Below are 13,320 nucleotides of genomic sequence, written 5' to 3' on the forward strand. Positions count from 1 at the left end.
GGTCAAGCAAGACTACTGAAATATCTTCAGTTCTGAAATCCATCAGTATCTCACAACTGTCCCTCATATACCAAAAACTGTAGTTAATGATGTATTAAATGGAAAATGTAGAAAAATGACTTAAAATAAACAAACCAAACAAGAACTTTCTGTTCAGTATTGGTGTCAGAAAGTGACACTGGAAGTGTGCGCAAGAAGCAGGCCTTGGGATTTCCCCCCCTCCCCTTTTATTTTTTTGGGTCTCTCTACTCTTCCAGAATGATGGGGGCAAGGGCTTGTGGGGAGTCTAGTCTGGGTCTTTCCACCTTGTCCATGGGTTGGAGAAGCACTTTCCTCATGTGATGACCCCAGAGGGCAAAATGGACTCTTCAAGCCATGTGATAGACGTTGTGGTCAGGGGGAAGTTTGATCTGGCTCTCTTCTTCCTCCCCTCATCCTAGGCTGCTCTGGTAGTTCCCTGGCATTTTGAGTACAAATTTGTGCCACTGCTGTTTGAATGGCAGTTTAGGCTCTGTTTGTTACCATGTTGGTTTCAATTTTGGCATGTTGTCAGAATTTTCCTTAGGATGCAAGTAAGAGAAGGGAAGTTGTGGTTTAACAGTTTATATCTTAGCCATGTTGAATAGAATTTCATGGCATAAGCAAAAGGCACATATTTAGTCTGAGGGCTTCCTCCATGCAAAATTTCAAAGGCCTGCTGCAAACAATGTTGGGGTTAAAATGTCTCAGAAAAACATCCAGGACTTTTATAGCAGGAACCATTAGGCAGCATAAATACAGGGGTTCTGCCAGGTTTTACCACATAGCAGTGGCGTGTATAAACAACTAGATCACTGGCAATGTTAGTTTTAGTGGAAACTGTTTTTCACTTGAGTACAATGTTTGTATATGGCAAGTGACTCAAAATGTTGAGATGAGCAGCTTCCTTTTAAATGGTGATACTTCTGCTGTAATTTTCAAGAAAAAAAAGCATAAAATAGTGTAGTTGTCCACGATCCCTCAGAGTTCAAGGATGGTTCTCTTCCATATAATGATAGTCAGTTATTGCTAGTAGATCTGCAGGTGGTTAATGAGACCAATCCCGGATCCACAGATCTTGTCACAATCACGTTTCCCAATGCAAGGGGTGGATCAAGATTGTTGAGTGGGGCTGTGGTGTGCTCTTTCCGTCTACCCATTTCTCTATTTCCTGTTGGATCTTGAAATACTGGGATCCTTGCCACAAAGTCCTTTTCCATTTTGGTCATTGAGGACTTGGGTTTCCCATGAGTTTGTCAATATTGCACTTCTTCATGTTGGCTTTGAGGATGTCTTTGAAGCACCCCCCTCCCACCCTCTTGTCCATTGGCCATGGCACAATCGTGAGAACATGACCTGCTTCCGGATTTGATTTTCTGGCATTCGGAGAACTTGACCAGCCCTGTGGAGTTGTTGGTGGATGATCATAGCTTCAGTGCTGGAGGTGGGCTTGGGACAGAACACTGATGTTGGTGCCTCGATCTTCCCGCCTGGTTCGGAAGATCTTGCAGAGGCATCATGGCTGGTATCATTCAAGAACCTTAAGGTGTCTACTGTACCTGACCCAGGTTTCAGCCCCATATAAGAGAGCAGGGACAACAACAGCCTGGTACATGAAAAGCTTGGTTTGATTCTTGATGTCACAATTTTTGAAGATGTTTTCTCAAGTTTCCAAAAGCTGCATTGGCGCATTTGAAAGCACTGTTGAATTTCCTCATCAGTGTCAGCTTTGTGTGACAGTTAGCTGCCGAAGTAAAAAAAAAAAAAAAAGTACTCATTCTCCAGGATTTCTTTGATCAGAATTACGGGAGCAGGATCCTGGTGATTCAGAGCTTGTTGGTGGAGTACCTTAGTTTTCTTGGTGTTGAGTATGCGACCAAGTTGGTTATAGGCCTCAGAGAACGTGTTGGCTATTTTTTTTTTGAAGATCTTCTTCCAAGTGAGCTCACAGGGCACAACCATCTGCATATTGGAGTTCAGTGGCTGATTTAGTGATAGTTAAGGCTATATTTTAGTCATGGCTATTTTTAGTAAAAGTCATGGACAGGTCCCGGGCAGTAAACAAAAATTCATGACCCATCCTTAACTAGTTCTGTGTACCCCTGACTAAATCTTGCGGAGGAGGGGGTCAGCCCGGGGGTGCAGCAGGTGCTGGGGGAACGGGTGGGGCTGGCAGGCTCCCTGCCTGGCTTCACGCCTCCCTGGAACCAGCAACATCCCCCTCCCTCTGTTCCTAGGCGGAGACATGGCCAGGCAGCTCTGCATGCTGCCTCTGCCCTGAGCTCTGGCTCCACAGCTCCCATTGACTGGGAACTGCAGCCAGTTGGAGCTGTGGGGGCGGTGCCTGCAGGTGGAGACCTAGGAACCGAGGGATGTTGCCGCTTCCAGGGAGGAGTCCGTCCCCTCCCAACCTCCGAGGTAAGCACTATCCAGAACCCTCACCATGTCCTGCACCCCAGACCTGAGCCCACACCCAAACTTCTGCTGCTGCTGGGGGAGGAGAGTGTGTTGTTACGAGACTGCCCCAGCAATGGCTGTTGTGGCTGACTCAGGGGCTGCTTGAGCTGCATCGACCCTTGCAGAAGTCACGGAGGTCCTGGAAAGTCACGGAAGCCACGATTTCCGTGATCTCTGTGACAAACTCGCAGCCTTAGTGATAGTTTTGGTCTTGGATCGGAGGCATCTGAGGTTGAAGAGCTTGCTGTCCATTCTGTGTTGGGTGTCAGGTCCAGAGAGGAGCTTGTCACTGATGAGAAGAAAGATGATGGCAAGGAGTATGGAGAAAAGGGTTAGAGCTGACACAACCTTGCTTACCTCCTGTCTTGACTAGGAAGGGGTCTGTTCCAGAACCATTACCACCAACAGTCACAAATATGTTGTCTTGGAGTCAGAGAGAATGGCAATTTTTTTGGCAGGCATCCAAATTTAAGGAGAATTCTTCTCAGCCTCATGATTGGTGGAGTCAAATGCTTTTGTGAGGTTATTGAAGGCCAGGTATGGCGGTCACTGTTGCTCACAGCACTTTTCCTGAAGTTGATGGGCAGTGAAAATCATGTCGGTGATATATAAAATAGTATTCTTAATATATTTGCATATGCAGCTGAGAACAGCTAATTTTGTCTTTGCTTGAGACTTTAACTGTTCTGTTGAGAAATGGGACAAATTCCAGCCTGTCAATGTGGGAGGGGTTGTACAGGACAGCTTAAATAATGTAGTTTTTCTCGTTTGGTGTCGGGCTGGTTGCAGCCATCTTCGCTGGTGCTATGCAAAATGGCACTTGAAAAGCTGGCATAAAGGATAATAAATATTTCCATATCTGGTTACTGACGTTTATTTCAGACGTGCACCAATTTTGAAGTTGAGGGGCCACATTTCATAAGTGCTCAGCTCCTGGCACATCATTGTTCTCAGTGGTTGCTGCTTGGTGCTGAGCTGTTTTGGGGGGGGGGGGGGGGGGCAGCACCAGATGTGAGTGCAGAACACTTCTGAAAATATGGCCTTGAGATGCCTGATCACTGGAGCTGATAGTGTACAGGAATCTTCCCCCAGTGTAAGTTATTAAAGTAGTTGGCTACCTTGCAGTTTGATGTATTGCCCTCTGAGAAGCAAATCTGAGAGGCCTAAAAATCTTCGGGTTTGTGTTTAGTAGGATGACACAGGGAATCTTCTGCTGTATGCAAAACCCACCTCTCATGTGATGTCCACGGTAATCTACCTAATGGTAGTGGCCAGACCTTTAGAAATTCTTTGATGTGAATCTAACTTTTTTAACAAATTAAACCTTGAAATCTGAAAATTACACTTGCATGCAGATTTAACTCCCACAACTCCCTATATCTCTGACTTGTGTTTATAGGTGGACAGAGAAAATGGCCTGCTGGAAACTTCAGTACTTTTAAACTAGTTTCCCTTTCAAATCAGAACAGAGACAAAATATCAGAAAATTCTTAAGGAATGAAAAATAAGAAGTTTTGAATCAGAAATTTCAAAACAAAACTTTTTGACCAAAATGAAAATTGTTTTGAATGGATATTCATTTGAATATATTACATTTGTCAAAATGAAAACATTTTGAAACAAATTTTTTTGTTTTGATATTTCTTGATAGTGATTCACAGACCGCTAGATGGTCACATGGTTCTGGCTTCTCATTTCCAGCTGCTAAATTATATTAAGGGAAGCTAAAAATACATGAGTGCTTTCCTAATATTACTTCATCCAGGCGAGCAGTTGCTGTAGTTGCAACAGGGATGTTAAGGAATTGTGAAGGTATGGGGGAGGTCTGTGCAATCATCAGTGAGTAGGTAGATAATCTACAACACACAGTTCTAAAATGTGCCCCACACTATGAAAATGTGTGGGAACTTCTCTAGCACAGCAAAATTCGAATTTATTTTTTTCATTAATTTATTCTTAGTAAGTTTAAAAAAGTTGTTCAGTGCTTTTAGCCCATAATGATTACATGCATCAATGCTATGCCTAAGTAGAATTCCTTCTCTTTAAAAAATGAAACTAAACAAAACAAAAAAAATAAGGTTTCCCAGCATTAAACTACAGCATTGACCTACCAGAGCAATACAGGTTTGAAAATCTTATTATAATCTTATAAATAATGGTTGACAGTTCAATTCTAGCATCAAACCCCTAGAGCCAGAGGCTTCCAAACTGAAAAGTAAAAGGTTGTTTGCCATCTCAGTCACCTTCATTGTAACGACTTCTGAGGCTCTATTGAGCCTCCAAACTGCACAAATAACGATTTTCTAAGATAGGCCATTGGTAAGCTTTTAGAGAACAGGGCCAAACCCCCTCTCCCCATCACCATCAGTCACTGGTGAGTAGAAAGCATGTCCTGACAATTGAGGTCCTAACCCATCAATATCTGCAGAATTTAAACTTAATTTAATTAAGTTTTTAACTTGTATGTTTACAGAAATTTATTTTCTTAATGTGATCTAATATAGTGTTCTCTTGAGTCTGCAGACAGGCATTTCTTGGGACACCACTGCTGCTCAGAACTTATTGAATCAGAGTACAATTTTAGTCAGTGTAACAGCTTCCATCAGAACTCTGTGGGCAGTAGTGAGAATGAATGAAAATAATTACATGTTTGCTGTGTTGTACCCATATTGGTTGTAGGATATGAGACACACAAGATGGGTGAGGTAATCTTTTATTGAACCAACTTCTGTTGGTGAGAAAGACAAGCTTTCAAGCTCCATAGAACTCTTCTTCAGGTCTGGGAAGAGCGCTCTAGAACCTGATACAAAGAGAGACTCTTAAAGCAGGGCCAAGTGACATAAGAATCCCAGGGAGAGGCAGGGGTTTAGCATCTCACCAATGAATTGAGGATAAAGTTGCTGTGTTTGTGAGTAGTGTATTATCCATGTCCATTTTTCTGTCCCCAAATACGTGCTTAAATTTCTCTCACACGGTGTGGCCACATTACTCACATGTTTCACACACTCCATGGTCTCCCCCTTCACTTTATGAGACGTCAGTGTCTTTTCACACTTTCACAAAATCTGTCTATAGTTGGTTTGAAAATCTTTTCCTCTGAAGTTGTGCCATCTGCCACAACCTTTGTGTATCTCTTCACCTCAGTGGTACCAAATCATTTCAAATCTCAGCTGAAAATCTTTTTTTCCTTGTCCATACCTTTCAATTTCTCTCCTTTTAAGCTATCATGTTCTATTTAGCTTAACTGCATTTAACTCTGCAAAATGTTCTGGGCTACAGTTCGTCTGAAATGTGCTATATATAAAATTATGCTTTGCATCAGTTTCCCCATCTGAAAAAATGAAGTTGATACTTCTATTTTAAATCACTTTGAGATTTGTGTATGGAAAGAGCTATGTAAGTGGAGTGCCAGTATTATTGTTATTGTGCCATTATGCATTAATTAATGAGGAGAGTTTGGTTTCTTCTTTTTCATTACTATTTCCCTGTAGCTTTTGATTAAGTCAGTTTACAGCAGGTAGTTTAACATATTTTTCTTTAAAAAGCCTATTTTTTCCTAAACCTCTGGCCATGAAGTTGATGGTGGAAAAGGAGGTGGGGTAGGATTGTTTGGGGGTATCAGTAGTCCCATTACTTTGGACATTGATATGACATTCCAGGGTGAAGTCCAGACCAGTAAGAGGTTGTGTCACCACCTGCCCTGCCATCGTGGGGGCCTCACAATGCTTTGTGCTGGGGCTCCCACCTGGGCTGCTCACAAATAACCTTCCAGGCTGCAGGTAACACCATTGAGTGTCTGTATATAGCTGCAGCCTGGCAGCCACACATTAGTCATACTTTGGCTTCACCAGCCTCAGCTGCCGCTTGCAGGGTGATACCAACGCAGTCCCAGTCCTGGATTTTCCTCCCAAAATGTGTGTTCTGCATTGTCCAGCCCTCTCCTGGACAGTCAGATATTGAAGGTTTGTTGCTCCTGTAATGGGTCAACATACAACCATTTGCCACTTTAAATGGAGTTACCAACACAGTTCAGTTTAAAGACAACACTCAATTAGTTTTGATTAAGGAATAAAACAAGTTTATTTAACTACAAAGAGAGATTTTTAAGTGAGTACAAGTGGCATGATTGGAAGGTAGTTTCACACCTGCTATGGCCATTTTAAATACCTCATCATGCCCTTCAGTCTTTCCAACAACCCAACCACATTCCTGCATTTTCTCAATGACACATTTAGGGAGGTTCTGGACCAGTTTGTAGTGATTTACTTAGACAACATTCTCATCTTGGAAAATCAAGCCCTATACCTAAATAAATACTTTGCCTCAGTCTTTAATAAGGCTAATGAGGAGTTTAGAGATAATGGTAGGATGACAAATGGGAATGAGGATATGGAGGTAGATATTACCACATCCGAGGTAGAAGCCAAACTCGAACAGCTTAATGGGACAAAATCGAAGGGCCCAGATAATCTTCATCCAAGAATATTAAAGGAACTGGCACATGAAATTGCAAGCCCATTAGCAGGAATTTTTAATGAATCGGTAAACTCAGGAGTTGTACCGTACAACTGGAGAATTGCTGACATAGTTCCTATCTTTAAGAAAGGGGAAAAAAAAGTGATCCGAGTAACTATAGGCCTGTTAGTTTGACATCTGTAGTATGTAAGGTCTTGGAAAAAAATTTTGAAGGAGAAAGTACTTAAGGACATTGAGGTCAATGGTAATTGGGACAAAATACAACATGGTTTTACAAAACGTAGATCGTGCCAAACCAACCTGCTCTCCTTCTTTGAGAAGGTAACAGATTTTTTAGACAAAGGAAACTCAGTGGATCTAATTTACCTCGATTTCAGTAAGGCATTTGATACGGTTCCACAGTGGGAATTATTAGTTAAAATGGAAAAGATGGGGATCAATATGAAAATTGAAAGGTGGATAAGGAGCTGGTTAAAGGGGAGACTACAACGGGTCGTACTGAAAGGTGAACCGTCAGACTGGAAAGAGGTTACTAGTGGAGTTCCTCAGGGATCAGTTTTGAGGCCAATCTTATTTGATCTTTTTATTACTGACCTTGACACACACAGTGGGAATGTGCTAATGAAGTTTGCGGATGACACAAAGCTGGGAGGTATTGCTAACACAGAGAAGGACCGGGATATCCTACAGGAAGATCTGGATGACTTTGTAAACTGGAGTAATAGTAATAGGATGAAATTTAATAGTGAAAAGTGCAAGGACATGCATTTAGGGATTAATAATAAGAATTTCAGTTATAAATTGGGGACACATCAGTTGGAAGTAACAGAGGAGGAGAAGGACCTTGGAGTATGGTTGATCACAAGATGACTAAGAGCCGCCAATGTGATATGGCCGTTAAAAAAGTTAATGCAGTTTTAGGATGCATCAGGCAAGGTATTTCTAGCAAAGATGAGGAGGTGTTAGTACCGTGATACAAGGCACTAGTAAGACCTCATCTGGAATACTGTGTGCAGTTCTGGTCTCCCATGTTTAAGAAGGATGAATTCAGACTGGAACAGGTTCGGAGACAGGCTACTAGGATGATCCGAGGAATGGAAAACCTGTCTTATGAAAGGAGACTGAAAGAGCTTGGCTTGTTTAGCCTAACCAAAAGAAGATTGAGGGGGGATATGATTGCTCTTTATAAATATATCAGAGGGATAAATATTGGGGAGGGAGAGGAATTATTTAAGCTTAGTACCAATGTGGACACAAGAACAAATGGATATAAACTGGACACTAGGAAGTTTAGACTTGAAATTAGACGAAGGTTTCTAACCATTAGAGGAGTGAAGTTCTGGAACAGCCTTCCAAGGGGAGCAGTGGGGGCAAAAGACATATCTGGCTTCAAGACTAAGCTTGCTAAGTTTATGGAGGGGATGGTATGATGAGATAGCCTAATTTTGGCAATTAATTTGGCAATTGATCTTTGATTGTCAGCAGGTAAATATGCCCAGTGGTCTGTGATGGGATGTTAGATGGGATCTGAGTTACTGCAGAGAATTCTTTGCTGGGTGCTGGATGGTGAGTCTTTCCCACATGCTCAGGGTCTAACTGATCCCCATATTTGGTGTCGGGAAGGAATTTTCCTCCAGGGCAGACTGGCAGAGGCCCTGGAGGTTTTTCGCCTTCCCCTGCAGCATGGGGCACGTGTCACTTGCTGGAGTATTCTCTGCAGCTTGAGGTCTTCAAACCACACTTTGAGGACTTCAGTAACTCAGACATAGGTTAGGGGTTTGTTATAGAAGTGAATGGGTGAGATTCTGTGGCCTGCATTGTGCAGGAGATCAGACAAGATGATCATAATAATCCCTTCTGACCTTAAAGTCTGAGCAGTGCATCTGGTTGGTACTTAAGTGTTTTGGAGCAAATGGCCTGTATGGGAAACCCAAGAACTGAGAGTTCAATGCACCTCTGAGTTTAGGCTGTATCATTTCCCCCAATGGGTAAAGCATGAGGTTCCTGAGGTTTGCCACCTTCTACCTATGGTTCGTCAAGGGATGTTTGAAGGTGGTTCAGTTACCCAGCTGCTCCTGAAGGACACTGCCTTTGTTTGGAATCAGGAAGCCTAGCCTGTTTTTGATAAACTGAAAGAAGCATTTACATTAGTGCCAGTCATATTTCATCTGGACCTGTGCTCAGACTAAAAAAAAAAAAAAATCCTGTATCAAGTCCCTGGGTGCTTTGGTTCCTCTGCCAACTCCATCTGAACCCTGCTCCTTTCTCTATGGTCTTTATCATTGACCTCTCCAGTTTCCAGGCTACATGGCCATATTTGTTCTCATCACAAAGATGGCTGGAAAATCCCTACCATGGAGGTGACAGCCCAACTGTAATTTTTTAATTATGTCCTCAAGCTCCATGTTTTACCACTGCATGTTACCTGTGACCAAGGATCTCAGTTTGTTTCTCATTTCTGGCTCTGGGATCTTTATCTGCAAGCCTCCTTGGCTCACCACCCTCCAACTGATGGAGAGAGAAAATAAGCTAACGAAATTCTGGATCACTGTCTCCGCTGCTTTATCCATTACTATCAGAATAATTGGGTGCTGCTTCTTCCTTTTGCCAACTCATGTACTATAATTACGACCACATGTCAGTCCATCAAAGTCCTTTGCAGGCCAGCTATGATTTCCACCCTTGGCTTCACCAGTCTGTGCTCCCAGTTTCCCACTTTCCTGCAGCCTCCAACCTGGTTAAGCTCCTACACTACTTCCACAAAGAATTGGAAACCCACCTAAAATCAGCCCAGAGGGATTATAAATGATAAAGCAGCCTCCGTTGTCAGGACACTCCTCACATTATGGTTGTGGGTAAAGTATAATACTCGATGCAGGACCTGGATGCTCCCTAGCCCTTAAGAAAGCTGGATTACAGCTATCTCAGTCCATTCCAGGTCATCCAATAGGTTAACCTGGTAGTCTTTAAACTCCAGTTAGCCAATAGGATGAGGTATTCCATATAGCCGTGCTGAAAAAGTATATTGACAACACCTTTCTTGGACAGAAAAAGCCACCTACTCACCCCACTCCCCAAAAAAGTCATGGTCCAGAGACAGCAAGTATACTAGGTGTGGCAGATCTTGGATTTAACGTTCTCCAGGAGAAGCTCATGTACCTCATTGATTGGGTGGGCTGTGGTCCAGCTGATCACTCATGGGAAGCAGCTGACAGGCTAGATGTACCTTCCGCTGGTCATATCCCGACAGACTGGGTTTGAAGATACCTGGTAAACACCTTTTGAAGTCGGGGTGATGTGATATCTTTGAGCCTGCTAAAGTCTGAGTCATCCCTGACCCAGCCTAAGCCTGATGAGTCATCCCTGAGCCAGAGTGTGAGAGTTATCAAAGGTAATTACCTGAAGGTCTTGTGATAGGCCCCACACCATTCAGCCAGTTCAGAATTGAGGACCCACCCAGGTGATACTGAGGTAGGTATATAGACTCCAAAGGGAAGCAGTCTGTCCAGTCTTTTCAACCTCAAACCTGGTCAGGAGCATTCCTATTGCAAGTAGTTTCAACAGATTGTTCCAGCCAGCCCTTGCTCCTGCTCCTGCCTGTTTCCACACTAGCAGCCCCAGCTCCAGTCTGCATCTAGTCCTGCTTCAGTTAACCACCTGCTGACTCTGACATCACCGCCTCAGGGATATGCCTGTGTCTTTCAATTTCAAGATCTGCACAAGCTTCAAGAGTTGCTTCAGATGGATAGAGAGCTAAAACTTGTGATGGAGTGTTCCCTTCATCCGGCTTCAGATTCAGGTCCAAAAACTCCCCTGGACCCCAGCTCCTCATCAGTTCCAACAGCTCAGTTGCCTTGTTCGTCTTTGAAAGACAGATTGAGCAAAACAAGGAAAGCCGTATGCAAGAGGAGTGCTAGATCTCCTCAGAGAGACCATATTCCTGTGAGAGGAGATGTACTGGAGACCCTGCGCCCCTTAATAAATTTCACAACTAGGACACTTCCTGCCTTCCTTCCCTCCCCAACCCCCTGAATTTTCTAGACTAAATTTTTCCTTTCTTTAATTTCTGTTACTTGTAGAGACTTGTAGAATAACTAAGTGAACTAATGAGAAAGAGGGCAGCGGTTGCCAGTGGAAGGGAGTATCAGGTACAAAGGGAGAGGGAAGGAGGAGGGTATAGCAGCCACCAAGAGGAAGATGGGTTTTGGCAAGTGGACCATGAATAGAATTCCATTACTTTGATCCTAGAGAGTCTTTGATTTCAGTGAGTGAGAACGTGAAAAAAAATATCTGTGCTTTATTTTTCCAATAGGTATATCTCATGCTTCAACAAGAAGATGAAGGCTTTCAGTGGATTCATCTGTAGATGTCCTCTTCTGTCACTAGGAATTTAAGCTATTGGCTGCATCCCATATAAACTTTCATCACAATTATTAGTTTGAGTTATGAAAAAGATATAGATAGATAGATAGATAGATTTTAGTATATGTATACAGTAGTGGGCCAGATGACTACTAAGAGGGACAGAACAGTCTACCATTATTTATTTCAAAGATATAAATTCCGAGGAGGGGGGAGTTATTTTTTTAGGGTGGTGCAGAGCCAGTACCAAGCAGTAGTGCAAAGGAAAAGAGAGGCTGAATAGTAGGGAATACTTCCCTAAAGGGAAGATTGATTAATTGGAAAGCGCAATATTCTCTTAATGAAAGCAAGTGTTTTCCATACCAACCTTTGGCAATCTTGTCTGTCATCTGTAGGGTTCTAAACAGTCTTCAGAGGGACAGACAGGATTCTAGGCATTGTGGGCAGGTCCAGGAGCTCTTGGGTATGCCAACCTGTTGGGCTTAGCGATCATGTTGCCCTTTTGGCTTGTGTTGAGCAGGTTCTGCACAGGAAACCTGTGTGCCTGTCAGCCTGGTTCTGGAAGATCTAAGCATAATAGGAAAGTGTGCTTTTCTAATTTACTGATTTTCTGTTTTGCTATCATTCCACTTCTGAAGATTGATGTCTTGCATTTAGCCTGTCACACAAATGTAAAATTGTGATTGACTGAAGCATTGGCTATCTTTTTGACAGGACTTTGCTGAAAGAAGCTTTTTGAACTGTATTCCAAGTGAGAATAAAGCTGGGCAAGCCGACTGTTTCTTTCAGAATATTCTCATGTTTTAAAGCATTTTTCTGTGCAAGGCAATCCGCTCGATCAGGGACGACTCAGTAAAACTATTCAGCTGAGTGAAACCAGGTATAATGGAGGTCGTAATGCCAAATTTTATTATCTACATTCTCATTTAGTTTCACTGAAGTATTTCATAACTGTTTTTATGTGGGTGTGTTAGAGCATTTAATAATCTGATCAATCCATTTATTTAATTTCCATGCTCAAAACAGGGAGACAAAACAGTGGAGAGATGTGTGCACAACCAGAAGCATAATTACCAAACAAAAACAATATTTGCTTTTAAGTTTATGTAACATTTAATCTGTTTCAAATAGGTGTTTGGTGTTTACAGTAATCAAAAAGCATCAAAATGGAAACGTGGATAGTACATGAACAGCAGGCAAAATGCTGACTGTTTTTCTGCAAGGTGTAATCGATTTTAGTCATGTTGGCCTTGCCTGTAAGGGCAGACAGCCAAAAATCCATCCAGCTCAGGAATAGAAATTTACTCCCATACAACACCCTCGGTCTAAGTGTTAAGTAAATGTCAGGATAGTACTGTGAACTGCAGTTAGCAGATTGGATTAAATGTATAGTCTCTTGCTATCTTGCTCATACTCCAGGTCAGCAGAGACTTGCATATTTCAGGGGCCAAGTGTTGAGTCTGGTGGAAGAGGATGGGGAAAGGCAGTGATGGGAATAATTACTGCTGAGCCATCTGATTAAGAAAGAACATTAACTGGCTCCAGGTGGGGGTTTATCCAGGCAGCCTTGGCCAGAAGGATAGTGGTCATGACAGTGTTTGAAAGATTTGGGGCGGGGGGAGGGAGAGGAATGAAGGAACTTGCTGGATTCCAACAGGTCCTGGAGAAAAAGGAAGTATTCAGAGGGGCTCCAGCTTGCATGTCAGTTATTCATACACTTTTTTAAAAAATCAGCAGGACTGGTGCATTGTGGCAGATTGTCAGTCCTGGAGACTTGCGGTGTCTGTATTCACTGAACAGGTATAGCTTGGGCAGCAGCTGTGTGACTTTCCCAAGCAATGTGTTGTAGACACTTGTACGAAGGACAAGCTCTCTAGCTTTTAGCTATTATTTGTAGCTAGTTCTTTGAGCTATCTATTCTGTTAGGTTGGTCATTTTAATCTTCTAGTTTGTTTTTTTCCGGGGGTGAATGATTTTTGTGGAAGTGGAGGACAAATAACACTGGCG

General features: G+C 42.7%; 1 protein-coding gene across 4 annotated transcripts in view; it reads left to right on the forward strand.

Annotated features, from left to right (window-relative positions):
• Positions 1-13,320, forward strand: part of GSK3B (glycogen synthase kinase 3 beta) — a 256,101-nt gene that overhangs the window by 123,202 nt on the left and 119,579 nt on the right. The window lies entirely within an intron of this gene.

The sequence above is a fragment of the Gopherus flavomarginatus genome, chromosome 1 (genome assembly GCF_025201925.1).
Source record: "Gopherus flavomarginatus isolate rGopFla2 chromosome 1, rGopFla2.mat.asm, whole genome shotgun sequence".
In the NCBI taxonomy this organism is placed as follows: Eukaryota; Metazoa; Chordata; order Testudines; family Testudinidae; genus Gopherus; species Gopherus flavomarginatus.